Source organism: Oncorhynchus mykiss, chromosome 7 (genome assembly GCF_013265735.2).
Source record: "Oncorhynchus mykiss isolate Arlee chromosome 7, USDA_OmykA_1.1, whole genome shotgun sequence".
Taxonomy (NCBI): Eukaryota; Metazoa; Chordata; class Actinopteri; order Salmoniformes; family Salmonidae; genus Oncorhynchus; species Oncorhynchus mykiss.
The window spans coordinates 28,885,176-28,899,337 of record NC_048571.1 but is presented as its reverse complement, the minus strand read 5'-3'; positions in this window follow the sequence as shown (position 1 = coordinate 28,899,337).

The window sequence follows — 14,162 nt, the reverse complement described above, 5'->3', positions numbered from 1 at the left end:
GTCAGGGTGACAACTGATCATTTCCAAGGTTTATTTAAGGAAAGGGAAATAGATGTAGAGCAGGGAAACGTGTTTTTAGAACACTTGTCCCGGCGGTTGCCAGAGGACATTAGAGACGTGATGGAGGCCCAGATCTCACTAGAAGAGGTTGAGAGCGCTCTTAGGAGGATGGGAAAAGGGAAGGTGCCTGGGATGGATGGGCTGCCGGCTGAGTTTTACCTCAAGTTTTGGGGTATACTTGGACCAGTGGTTCTCGAAGTCTTGAAGGCCATCCTTGAGACGGGGGTCCCGGGGGGATCAATGGCTGTTGGTGTGCTGTCACTTCTTTATAAGAAGGGGGAAGCAACTGACCTTGGCAACTGGCGGCCATTGACCATGCTGTGCGTAGATTACAAGATTCTTGCAAAGGTTTTAGCAGACCGGTTGCGCACAGCCCTTCCCTACGTCGTCCACGAGGATCAGACGTGCGGGGTAAAGGGCCGCTCTATAAGATGGAACCTACAGTTGATCAGGGATTCCATCGCTTGGGTTGAAGATAGAGGGCTGCCTTTAATGGTAGCAGCGCTAGATCAGGCGAAAGCTTTTGATCGCGTGAATAGATCTTTTCTATTCAGGGTGTTAGGTAGATTAGGATTTGGGGAGAAGTTTATAGGATGGATCCGTACTTTATATGTCGGAGCGGGGTGTCGAGTTAGTGTAAATAGTCACTTAGGTGACGTTTTTGACCTCTCGTCTGGGGTCAGGCAGGGATGCCCACTCTCGGCTCTCCTCTTCGTTCTGTACATGGAGCCTCTGGGGGCTGCCATTAGGGCAGACACAGGGGTGGAAGGCTTGTTGATCCCTGGAAGCGGTGGGCTGCGTGTTAAGATGACGCAGTACGCCGACGACACTTCCTTGCTGTTGTGCAAGGACTCGTGCCTGACAAGGTCCCTTGCCATCTTTGGGGATTTCACCCGAGTGTCGGGAGCGGTTCTGAACCATGCAAAGTCTTCCGTCAAGTTTTTCGGAAGATGGCGCAGTAGAACGGATGTGCCTGGGGGGTTATCTCTCTGTGAAGGGGCCCTGAGGATTCTCGGGGTTCATTTTGAGACCTCCGGCTCAGCGACGCTAAACTGGAACATGCGTATTGCAGTGGTACAGAGGAAGCTAGCAATGTGGAAGGCTAGGTATTTGTCTTTTATGGGCAAAGTCCTGGTCCTAAAGGTGGATGTGTTGCCGTCTCTTTTGTATGTGGCATACATCTACCCATTGCCGGCTTGTCTGAGGAGGCCTCTAGTGAGGCTTGTGTTTCAGTTTATGTGGAGTGGCAGGTGCGAGTGGGTCGCCAGGGCACGCATGATCTGTCCCATCGGGGAGGGAGGTAGGGGGGTACCACATTTCCCCCTCAAGCTGGACAGCTGCCGTGGCATTTTGGCCATGCGGCCAAGTGGCTGCGTGCGCACCCCGAGGTTGAAGTTGCCCGAGTAGGTTTAGACCACAGGCACCTGTACGAGGAGGTCAGGCAGGCAGGGAGTCCTGCGCCTGTAGCGGGCATCTCGTCAGTGGTCTGGGAGGGAGTGCAGGCGTGGGGCCTGGACAACAGGCTCAAGGACCTGAATTGGTTGGGCCTCCATAAGTGCTTGCCGGTACGTGCCATCTTGTACCGGTATAGTTTGGTGCAATCCCCCACCTGTCCAAGATCCTCTTGTGGCAGGGAGGAGACTGTGCGCCATGCCTTCTGGGACTGTGCCTTTGCCGGACTAGTCTGGGCTAGGGCACGGGTAATGCTAGGTGTGGTTAGGAGTGATTTTGTTTTGACATGGGCTAGGCTAGAGAGAGGCGTAGGGAGAGCAAAGGGAACGGATAGGGACAGGTTTCTGCTGTGGCTTCTCATGAGTCTCTTTAAAAAGGGACTGTGGGAAGCCAGGCAGAATTTAGTCAAGACAGGGAGAGATTGGGGGGTGGAAGGGATAGTGAGAAGGGTGCAAGGTGATTTGAGGGGGAAGATGAAGAGGGAGGAGAGGAAGTGGGGGAAGCATGCGGCACGGGAGAGGTGGAAAGGGGGTTTAGGGCTGGGAGTGTTAGAGTGAGTTTGGTAAGGGGATAGATTAGGGAAGGGGAGATAGGGAAAGGGTTAGGTATTGGTTAGGTATGACGGGGAGGGACGATGCTCCCCTGAGGTTTGTTTTTGTTTGATATTTTTGTAAATAGAATTAATTAAGAATGAATGAGAATTATGATTTTGTAATAGTATGAATGGTATTGATTGTAATAAATTATTTTAACCACCTTTGTGGTTTGCGTCCTGTCTAAGTTTTTTTTTTTTTTGGTTTTCCTGTTTCCATTGTGTTGCATCCATGCCTGAAATGTGCTGTATTAATAAAGCTTGACTTGATTTGAACATATTGTAAGTCAAATGAACCTAATGACTGACCAATCAACAGACTCTTGGTCCATCTTAGTATGAAAAACTGTATCAATCGCACTTTTCCAGCCTGCTGAAGGTGTGGTGGAGTGGTAAACACCACCCCCGGCTCTACCAGGGGCTTGAGGTTGTCTCCCACAGCTCTGCTTATGTCATGTTCTGTGGCCTTGCTGTTCCATTTCTTGACTGCCCCTGCAACACAGAAACACATTTAGTCATTTATACACTGCTCAAAAAAATAAAGGGAACACTAAAATAACACATCCTAGATCTGAATGAATGAAATATTCTTATTAAATACTTTTTTCTTTACATAGTTGAATGTGCTGACAACAATCACACAAATTATCAATGGAAATCAAATGTATCAAGCAATGGAGGTCTGGATTTGGAGTCACACTCAAAATTAAAGTGGAAAACCACACTACAGGCTGATCCAACTTTGATGTAATGTACTTAAAACAAGTCAAAATGAGGCTCAGGGGTGTGTGTGGCCTCCACGTTCCTGTATGACCTCCCTACAACGCTTGGGCATGCTCCTGATGAGGTGGCGGATGGTCTCCTGAGGGATCTCCTCCCAGACCTGGACTAAAGCATCCAACTCCTGGACAGTCTGTGGTGGATGGAGCGAGACCTGATGTCCCAGATGTGCTCAATTGGATTCAGGTCTGGGGAACGGGCGGGCCAGTCCATAGCATCAATGTCTTCCTCTTAAAGGAACTGCTGACACACTCCAGCCACATGAGGTCTTGCATTAGCAGGAACCCAGGGCCAACCGCACCAGCATATGGTCTCACAAGGGGTCTGAGGATCTCATATCGGTACCTAATGGCAGTCAGGCTACCTCTGGCGAGCACATGGAGGGCTGTGCGGCCCCCCAAAGAAATGCCACCCCACACCATGACTGACCCACCGCCAAACCGGTCATGCTGGAGGATGTTGCAGGCAGCAGAACGTTCTCCACGGCGTCTCCAGACTGTCACATGTGCTCAGTGTGAACCTGCTTCATCTGTGAAGAGTACAGGGTGCCAGTGGTGAATTTGCCCATCTTGGTGTTCTCTGGCAAATGAAAAACGTCCTGCACGGTGTTGGGCGGTAAGCACAACCCCCACCTGTGGACGTCGGGCCCTCATACCACCCTCATGGACTCTGTTTCTGACCGTTTGAGCAGACACATGCACATTTGTGGCCTACTGGAGGTCATTTTGCAGGGCTCTGGCAGTGCTCCTCCTGCTCCTCCTTGCACAAAGGTGGAGGTAGCGGTCCTGCTGCTGGGTTGCTGCCCTCTTCCACGTCTCCTGATGTACTGGCCTGTCTCCTGGTAGCGCCTCCATGCTCTGGACACTACGCTGACAGACACAGCAAACCTTCTTGCCACAGCTCGCATTGATGTGCCATCCTGGATGAGCTGCACTACCTGAGCCACTTGTGTGGGTTGTAGACTCCGTCTCATGCTACCACTAGAGTGAAAGCACCGCCAGCATTCAAAAGTGACCAAAACATCAGCAAGGAAGCATAGGAACTGAGAAGTGGTTTGTGGTCACCCCCTGCAGAACCACTTCTTTATTGGGGGTGTCTTGCTAATTGCCTATAATTTCCACCTGTTGTCTTCCATTTGCACAATGGCATGTGAAATTTATTGTCAATCAGTGTTGCTTCCTAAGTGGACAGTTTGATTTCACAGAAGTGTGATTGACTTGGAGTTACATTGTGTTGTTTAAGTGTTCCCTTTATTTTTTTGAGCAGTGTATAAATCACTCAAAGTAATGGACATGGAGCATCTATGGCCTGTTTCACCTGGCACCTAAATGTGACTTCTGTCATCTGATCACTCCAAGCTGCATTAGGTTCAGATCTACCAGGATTGGCCTTTGACATAGTCTGGATGCAGTCAGGCCACCAAATATACATCAGCAATGTAAAGAGATGGGGTGAATGAATGGGGGGGAAAAGTATATTTTACACAAATTACCTTCATAATATCAAAGAGCAAATGTGTGTGTCTAAGGGCAAATTAACATTCATACAGCCAAAAGGGTTGAGAAATTACACCAGTGGACAATTTGCACTAATGTAAATAAACATGGATGATGGAACGTACTCCCTTTTGCTTACGTGATGAACTGCTAAGGGGACATACATATTTACCGTCTAAACCATGTGTGATCTCTCACCTCTCTGGCTGTAGAAGTGTTCTTCCTAACCAGTTCCTCAACAGCTCACTGACTGAGCTCCACCCTCACTGGGTCTTCAGAGGAGAGGAAGGCAGAGGAGGGATGTACTTTGCCAAAATTAATATGTTTACATATTCTAAGGGTTTCTTTTGAATACATGGTCTGCAGTTTGAGCTCAAGGTAAGTAAGCATTTACAGTGGGGCAAAAAAGTATTTAGTCAGCCACCAATTGTGCAATTACACCCACTTAAAAAGATGAGGCCTGTAATTTTCATCATAGGTACACTATGACAGACAAAATTAGAAAAAAAAATCCAGAAAATCACATTGTAGGATTTTTTATTAATTTATTTGCAAATGATGGTGGAAAATAAGTTTTTGGTCAATAACAAAAGTTTATCTCAATACTTTGTTATATACCCTTTGTTGGCAATAACAGAGGTCAAACATTTTCTTTAAGTCTTTCACAAGGTTTTCACACACTGTTGCTGGTATTTTGGCCCATTCATCCATGCAGATCTCCTCTAGAGCAGTGATGTTTTGGGGCTGTTGCTGGGCAACACAGACTTTCAACTCCCTCCAAAGAATTTCTATGGGGTTGAGATCTGGAGACTGGCTAGGCCTCTCCAGGACCTTGAAATGCTTCTTACGAAGCCACTCCTTCGTTGCCCGTGCGGTGTGTTTGGGATCATTGTCATGCTGAAAGACCCAGCCACGTTTCATCTTCAATGCTCTTGCTGATTTTCACTCAAAATCTCACGATACATGGCCCCATTCATTCTTTCCTTTACACGGATCAGTCGTCCTGGTCCCTTTGCAGAAAAACAGATTATGTTTCCACTCCCATGCTTCACAGTAGGTATGGTGTTCTCTGGATGCAACTCAGCATTCTTTGTCCTCCAAACACAACGAGTTGAGTTTTTACCAAAAAGTTATATTTTGGTTTCATCTGACATTCTCCCAATCTTCTTCTGGATCATCCAAATGCTCTCTAGCAAACTTCAGACGGCCTGGAAATGTACTGGCTTAAGCAGGGGGACACGTCTGGCACTGCAGGATTTGAGTCCCTGGTGGCGTAGTGTGTTACTGATGGTAGGCTTTGTTACTTTGGTCCCAGCTCTCTGCAGGTCATTCACTAGGTCCCCCCGTGTGTTTCTGGGATTTTTGCTCACCGTTCAGTTGTGATAATTTTGACCCCACAGGGTGAGATCTTGCATGGAGCCCCAGATCGAGGGAGATTATCAGTGGTCTTGTATGTCTTCCATTTCCTAGTAATTACTCCCACAGTTGATTTCTTCAAACCAAGCTGCTTACCTATTGCAGATTCAGTCTTCCCAGCCTGGTGCAGGTCTACAATTTTGTTTCTGGTGTCCTTTGACAGCTCTTTGGTCTTGGCCATAGTGGAGTTTGGAGTGTGACTGTTTGAGGTTGTGGACAGGTGTCTTTTATACTGATAACAAGTTCAAACAGGTGCCATTAATACAGATAACGAGTGGAGGACAAAGGAGCCTCTTAAAGAAGAAGTTACAGGTCTGTGAGAGCCAGAAATCTTGCTTGTTTGTAGGTGACCAAATACTTGTTTTCCACCATAATTTGCAAATAAATTCATTAATAATCCTACAATGTGATTTTCTGGCATTTGTTTTCTCATTTTGTCTGTCATAGTTGAAGTGTACCTATGATGAAAATTACAGTTCTCTCTCATATTTTTAAGTGGGAGAACTTGCACAATTGGTGGCTGACTAAATACTTTTTTTGCCCCACTGTATATTGCATACTACACCAACTGAATCAACAGACTCTGAAACAATAATTCAACATAATGTTACTTTTCAAACAAGGGATTCTCAGCAACTCAGCTTTCACTGTAGAAATAACATCTTAACATTTCAAACAGATACAATACCAAAGCATTTCAAGTAAACTTTCAATAACAAGTTTACAGTCTGAAACTCTTTTAGGGCAGCGATCCACCTACACCCTTTGACATTTCACAGGTCTAGGACAGCTCTGGGCTTGACCTCTCTTCCTGACCTTGTTCGATATGATGCTGAGCATGCTTCTGTGTCAGTCAACAGTTCTTGTGGTGTTGCAGGTAAGTATGGTGTATGGTGTATGTTGTGCTGTGTGTGTGTGTTTAGTCCATCACATTCCCTTTCAGGGGAGCAGTTCATCTCATCAGTGTGTGTTCTTTTGTGTTCAGTAGGTGACGACGATTGCGGCGGTACACAGCTCCTTCTGCGGTGCGGACGTGATATGAACGTTCAGTGTCAGCTGGCTGGATGACTACTGCTGGCTTCCAGAGGCCATGCTCTTGGATTCTAAACTGACTCTCCGTCGATCAGTGGTGGCAGTGGTCTAGCTGACCTGTCGTAGTATTGCTTTTGTTGTTGTTGTCTCTGTGCACGTTTTCCATGCATTTCCTTGTAGCTGACGACCTCAGGTTGCAGCTGCTGGTTGGTGCCGGGAAGGATTGAGCGAAGCCTGCGGCTCATCAACAGCTGGGCTGGTAATTTGACGTTGTCAACTGGAGTGTTGCGGTATTCAAGGAGACTGAGGTAGGGATCTCTCATTTCTGCTTTTGCTTTGTCCATGAGTGATTTAGAAATCTGCGCAGATTTTTCAGCAAGGCCATTACTTTGAGGGTAATGTGGGCTTGTGGTGACGTGTAAACTCCCATGCTTTTGTGAAGGATTCAAACTCATTTGATTTGTAACAGGGCCCATTGTCAGATATTAAAGTCTCTACAATGCCATGCCTGGCAAAGGCTGCAGATGTGGTGCTGTGAAGCTTGTCGAGTTCGAAGTATCTGCTGTAGTAGTCCACTGTTACGATGTAGTCCTCGTTGTTCCAGGTAAACAGATCGGTTGCCACGACCTGCCAGGGTCGGTCTGGGATACAGTGAGGTAACATTGGCTCTTTGGTGTTTGAGGGGCGTTGTTCAAGACATATGGCGCATTTACCAACGATGTCCTCTATTTGTTAGCACATTCCGGGCCAAAACAAAATGTCCCGTGCTCTGTTTGCACTTTTCCATGCCCATGTGTCCAGCATGGATCTTTGTCAAAATCTCTTCTCTGAGACTGGTAGGAATAAGGATTTTCTCTCCTTTGAAAATTATTCCTTTGATCTGTGATAGTTCATCACGATGGTTCCAGAATTCTGAGACGCTGTGAGGGCATTTTCTCCTCTCTTCAGGCCATCAATCCTGTATGACTTTTCTCAGCGGTGCGAGTTGTGCATCCTTTTCTGTTTCTGCTTGGATCTCCTTCAGTTTTGTGTCACTAACTGGTAAGTTGCTTTACACAGTGTGCACTTGCATGTCCACGCCTTCACTGAGGCTGCTGTCCGTATAGGTAAGAAACTTCCTGGAGAGTGTGTCTGCGACAGGGATGTCTTTGCCTGGATGGTGAGTGATTGTGAAGTCGTATTTTTGTTGTTGAAGGATCATTCTCTGTAGCCTTTGCGGGGCTGCGGCTAGTGGTTTCCTCATAATTGACTCAAGGGGTTTGTGGTCGGATTCCACAATGACTTGTCGTCCATATATGTACTGATGGAAACGTTTACATCCGAACAGAATGGCGTAGAGCTCCTTTTCGATTTGAGCGTAGTTGATTTCACAGTCTGAGAGATTTGGAAGCGTAGCCGATGGGCATTCCTTCTTGCAGTAGCACTGCACCTAGTCCATATTTTGACGCGTCCACTTGGAGTCTGAGATCTTTGTTGGGGTCGGAGTAGGCAAGGATTGATCCTGGTTCTCTCGTGATCAAGTCTTTCACATTCTGGAAAGCAATGTCGTGTTGCTTGTCCCAGAGACACTCACTGGACTACTTTAGCAGTTGACGTAGGGGTGCATTAGCATTGGAGAGGCTGGGTGCGAACTTGGCTAAGTAGTTGACCATGCCAAGCACTGGTTTCAGCTCTGCATGGTTCTTTGGTGGCTCCATTTCTTTTATGGCTAAGATCTTTTGTGGATCTGGCTTGATTCCAGTCGCTGTGAGAAGATGTCCGAAGTAGCTGACCTCTGTAGCGTCGACTGTGCTCTTCTCAGGGTTGAGCCAGACTCCTCTCTGCATCGCGCGGAGGTTTCGGTCGCACTCCTCTTTGGTTCGACCATAGACAAGGATGTCGTCCACAATTGCCACAACTCCGTCGAGGCCTTCGTACATTTCGTCGATCTTTCGCTGAAACTCGTCTTGGGCTGAGATAATCCCAAAAGGCAGGTGACGGAACCTGTAGTGTCCAAACGGTGTGTTGAATGTTGTGAGCTTAGATAACTCTCCTGTGAGCTTGATAGCCCAGTAGCCTGATCTAGCGTCCATGACACTGAAGTAGTGGGCTCCCACTAGCTTGTGTGTGATGCCATCTAGCGTCGGTAATGGGGTCGTTTGATAGCCTTGTTCAAGTCTCTTGGGTCGAGACATACTCCTGTGCGTGGTTTCTCCACCACCACTAACGCGCTTACCCAGTCAGTCGGTTCTGTAACCTTGGTGACTATGTCAGATTGCTCCATGCTCTCCAACTCTTTCTTCAGACGGGCAAGGAGATCAAGGGGAGTCTTTCTCGGTGGGTAGACCACAGGGGTTGCGTCTGGGTCAAGGTGAATGGTACATTCTCCTGTGAATAATACTATTCCTGTAAAAACATCAGCAAACTCCTCCAGTACATTGTCTGTCTCTACTGGTGCTGTCACTGATAAAACTAGCTTGATGAGGTCCATGTCTAAACATGCTTTAAGACCTAGTACTGCAGGTGCTCTAGTGTCAACAACATAAAAGTCCAACATGTCACTTTCCTTGTATTTGCATTTGAAAGTGCATGTGCCTTTTACTGGGAGCTGTTCACCTCCATAACCAGTCAGTCTACACGTGGTGGGCTGTAGCTCTAACTCAGATGTCAAGCTGTGGTACTTATTCAGAGGAATAATGTTTACTTGTGCACCAGTGTCTAGTTTGAACTTTAGCTCTGTGCCTTGTGTTCCCATCTCAATGTCAGCAAAGGCTTGCTCTGTCTCTGATATTTGACTTTTCTGTGTCACTGAATCAATAAACAGTTCATCAGCGTTTGACTCTTTGATTGACATTTCATCTTCTCTCACTGTGTGTACTGTTTTTCAACGGTAAGCTCTGCACACTTTTGCAAAGTGATTCCATTTACCAGATTTAGTACACTGTTTGACTTTAGCTGGGCAATTTCCTTGTTCGCCATGCACTTTGTATCCACAATGTCCACATGTTTTGAGTCTGTGTCGCTCTGTCTTAGAGTTATGTCTCTCTGTTCTAAAACGCGCTCTCTGTGCACCGGAGGTGTGCTTTGATGTCTGCCTGACTTCGTGCACTGCTTTTTCACGTGATGCGCTCGTGCTGTCGCGCGAAATGGTTTTCATCTGAGCCTGTGCTAGCTCGTGAGATATGGCTATGTCGATAGCTTTGTCCAGCGTTACCTCAGACCCAACATTCAAAGTTTCTCTCTCACTCTCGGTGAGTGTATTCCAAATACAATACGGTCCCTGACCATCTCATCCTTGTTTGCATAATCACAATCTTTCACAAGCAGACGCAGCTCTGTCACAAACTGTTCAAAAGACTCGCTAGATCCCTGTACTTTCTCATGGAATTTTTAGCTAGCGAAAATCGTATTGCTCTTCGGCGCAACATATGCTTCAAAAAGATCGTATGTTTTCAGTACCTTTGATTCAGCCTCGGTAATGTTATATAAGTATTCATACACATAGCTCATATAAACAAAGACATTCCGTCGTAAGAACACATACACCCAGCCACAAGACTGACCCCCTCTATTGGTCGGATGCTCAGGATAAGGCTCTGCTGTGCACCAATGGGGCTTCTGCTCTGGCTAGAGCAAGGCCCGCCTCCAACCCTCCGACCAGTCAAGAAGACCGAAACAACAAGACTCCACCTACTTTATTCTATGTATAAAAATGAATGTAACCGTTGTATAGGCCTCTTTTTCACCTGGCTCCTTGCCGAGTTATGTGAACTAGGTCCGTGCACGTAAAACTGCGGGACAAGATATCTCTGACTCATTAAAACTGTCTTTTGTTACAACTGAAATCCACTCTGTCCAGCGTCCGTGATTTGGTCTCAACTCTCCAGTTTTTGAACACTAACAAAACTTGGTAGCAGAGTTTGGTTGTTCTTGAATTCGATCTATTATAAGTTAGTGTGAGAGGACAAGACTGATCACGGCTAAAAAATCAGACGGAAGAGTGACTTCCCCAGCCATTCATCTTGCCTCAGGAAATCTGATCGGAGCGCTCTATATAAGGTGAGCAGAGCCCGTTATATCGAAATCTGCATATTGTATTATAGCCTAAACCAAATTTTGATCAGAAAGTACTGGGCGTGAGTATGAATCGGTGCCCAAATTTTTTACATAAGAACCTAAGACATCGATTAAAGATATCTTGTTTTGTAAAAAAAAAAAGAAAAAAAAAAAAAAAAATATATATATATATATATATATAATATATATATTCTTATTAATGGGCCTATACTCAGTTATTTTAATAGGAATGTGTGAATTGTGATTGACCAATGTGTTAAATTCCTCCAGGGACCCTATTTGTTCTGAAATCTGCATAGAAAACTGTCCTAATTATATATGTATTGGGTTGTGTATAGAGGTGACGTTAAATAGTGGCTGTGTTTTAACACGTAAAGGACACAATTATGGATGTTGGAAATTCAATGAGAATTTCATACGAATGAATGAATGATAGATGAACCGAATCTGCAAGTAAAAATGTCCTATTTTGATACGTTCTGTACTATCGAATAAGGTCTTGTGGAGGTGTGGTTATAGTTGAATTATAGATGAACCGAATCTGCAAGTAAAAATGTCCTATTTTGATACGTTCTGTACTATCGAATAAAGGTCTTGTGGAGGTGTGGTTATAGTTGAATTATGGATGAACCGGATCTGCAAGTAAAATCTCCTGTTGATACATATAACATCGAATAGGTCTTGTGGAGGTGTGGTTGGATTGAATGAATCTGCATGAAAAATGCCCTATTAAAAAAGCTGTGTATTATTTAATAGGTTTTGTAAGAGGTGTAGTCGAGTAGATACAGGATATGTAAGTTTGGCGTTCCACAAGACAGAGATCGGGAATGAGGTGGCTATTGCACATCAAACAATAAACATAATATGAACCAGAGTTGACATTCCATGATTTGGAGATGGGGGAAATTAAATTGAAAGAAACGTTTGTCGCGGAGTAGGTTGGGATACGTAACTGGGCTATTAGGCACACGTGCTGATAGACAAAGCCACCTTAGTATCGAATGGCCGTGCAACTTTGATTGACAGCAGCCGGGCTGGAATACGGATTTTCGTTTTTTTCATTCCTGTTGATATTGCCTAAAGTTTAAAATTATTCTGACAATTGCTATAGAATCACTGGAATTTACTGATATAAGTTAATAAAGGAACTTACTGAATTGTTTCTAGAAAGTATTTAAATAAGCCGCCGAGCTTAGTACAGACTTTGTTTGACAGACGCTAAAAGCTACACACTGATTTTGGGGTTTTTCTATTCTATCCATATTTCCTAAAGATATAGAATTATTCTGACAATTGCTATAGAATCGCTCAAATTTACTGATATAAGTTCATAAAGGAATTTACTGAATTGTTTACAGAAAGTATTTAAATAATTCACTGAACAACTCTTAGTTGTCTAGAAATTCTATCTATATTTCCTAAAGAGCTAGAATTACTCTGAAAATTGTTATAGAACCGCATATATTCACTGATATATTGTTCCAAAAGGAAATCGCCGAATCATTTCTAGAAAATACTTAAACGAATCGCTGAACAAATTCAAATAAAATGCCGGAGAAACACACGTGGTGGGCGTCACATACTGATAACCCCCTTTGTATGCGAGGGTGAGGGTGGAAGAGATAAGCCACAGCCAGTACAGCAGTACGGGCTAAGCATACAACGATAGAAATAAACACCACATAGTAAGGATTGAATATACCTAAATAACGCATTATACACATTATCAGACGACTTAGATAAAATGTCTGCAGCCATCACGCCCAAACAAATGATTGCAGTAGAAACTCAAGACCAAGGGGAGCAGCCAGATAACACTCAGATCGTGGCACAGACTGTCTCTCAGATTATCCAACAGCAGGCAGCCCCACCACCCCATTACCCTCCCCCACAGCGGTATATCCTGCAACGGCAACGGGCTCAACGAGGCCCCTACACTGGACCATACAGAGGGGGAACATACCAGTGGTATAACTGCGGAATTCCCGGTCACTATGCCAGATATTGCACGAAACCACTCTCCCCGCAGCAACAGCAATGGAGAGAAAGAGGAAGAGGACGTGGAGGGGCACCAGGAAGAGGAAGAGGACCCTCTCCTAGACACATGCAGCAGGAGCAGCAAGATTACAACCAACCCTCCCACTTCAACACCTGATCACCCAGTAAGAATGATGAGGATGCCACTCCTGCCGATGACCACACTGTCTGAAGCCCAAGAAGTGTACTGGCTAAAATGCCTACCCACAGGGCCTGCCACCCCTCACATCCAGTTTAAGTTCAACCAACTGAAAGCTCAAATCTACACTCTGCACCCATATAAGACTCCCCAAGCTGAGATCCATTGCACACTCAATGCAACAGAAACTGATGACTGCCTCTACACTGCAGACTGGGACGAAGACATGATGCACCTGACCCCACCTATCAGGTGTTGTACCATTGGGTGTGGCCCAGAGGGGGTGGCAGCACCGGTCATCCTACGATCAAGGAACCTCCATGCACCCCTGGCCTGGACGGCTGAAGCATCAACAGCCATAGCACTCCTGAAAACAGATCTATCAGCGGCAGCAGCTCTGACTGCACCTGACTACAAGAACAAGTTCCATTTGGATGTTTCTGAAAGGGAAGGATTCACCTCATCCGTCCTATTCCAGAAACAAGAGGGGGAGAGAAGGGTCTTGATGTACTACTCTTCAAACTTGACCACATTGAGGTAGGACAGTCAACATGCTCCAGATACGTTGCTGCAGTAGCAAAAGCTATTGAAAAAACAGCTCACCTCGTGATGTCACCCTTCAATCAGCCATCATCCCTCAACCAGCATCGGCCAAATTAGCTGAAATCATCGGATTGACGCAGGTCCTCATCAGAGGAAAAGGAAAGACTGAATATCTATACAGACTCAGCCCATGCCCATGAAGCAGGCCACACTGATGGACCCAGAACTTTTATGAGAAACACATGGCCCCACACACGAAGGCAAACTAAAGACCCTCCAAAAAGGCCTCGCACATCTGGTGGCACCCTCACATAAAAAATATGACTGACTTATTTTATGACGATGATTTATTTTGTGACAAATGCAATGGTTGTGACAGACACAACCCAAAGAAACCATATCGAACACCAATGGGCTCATACTTAATACCTAATGCATGTTTTCAGGATATTAGTATAGACTATACCGACATGGGCCCCGAAATTTTATCTAAAGGCAAACTCTATCTCCTAGTCATAGTAGATAGGTTCTCCAAATGGGTAGAGGCAATACTAACAAA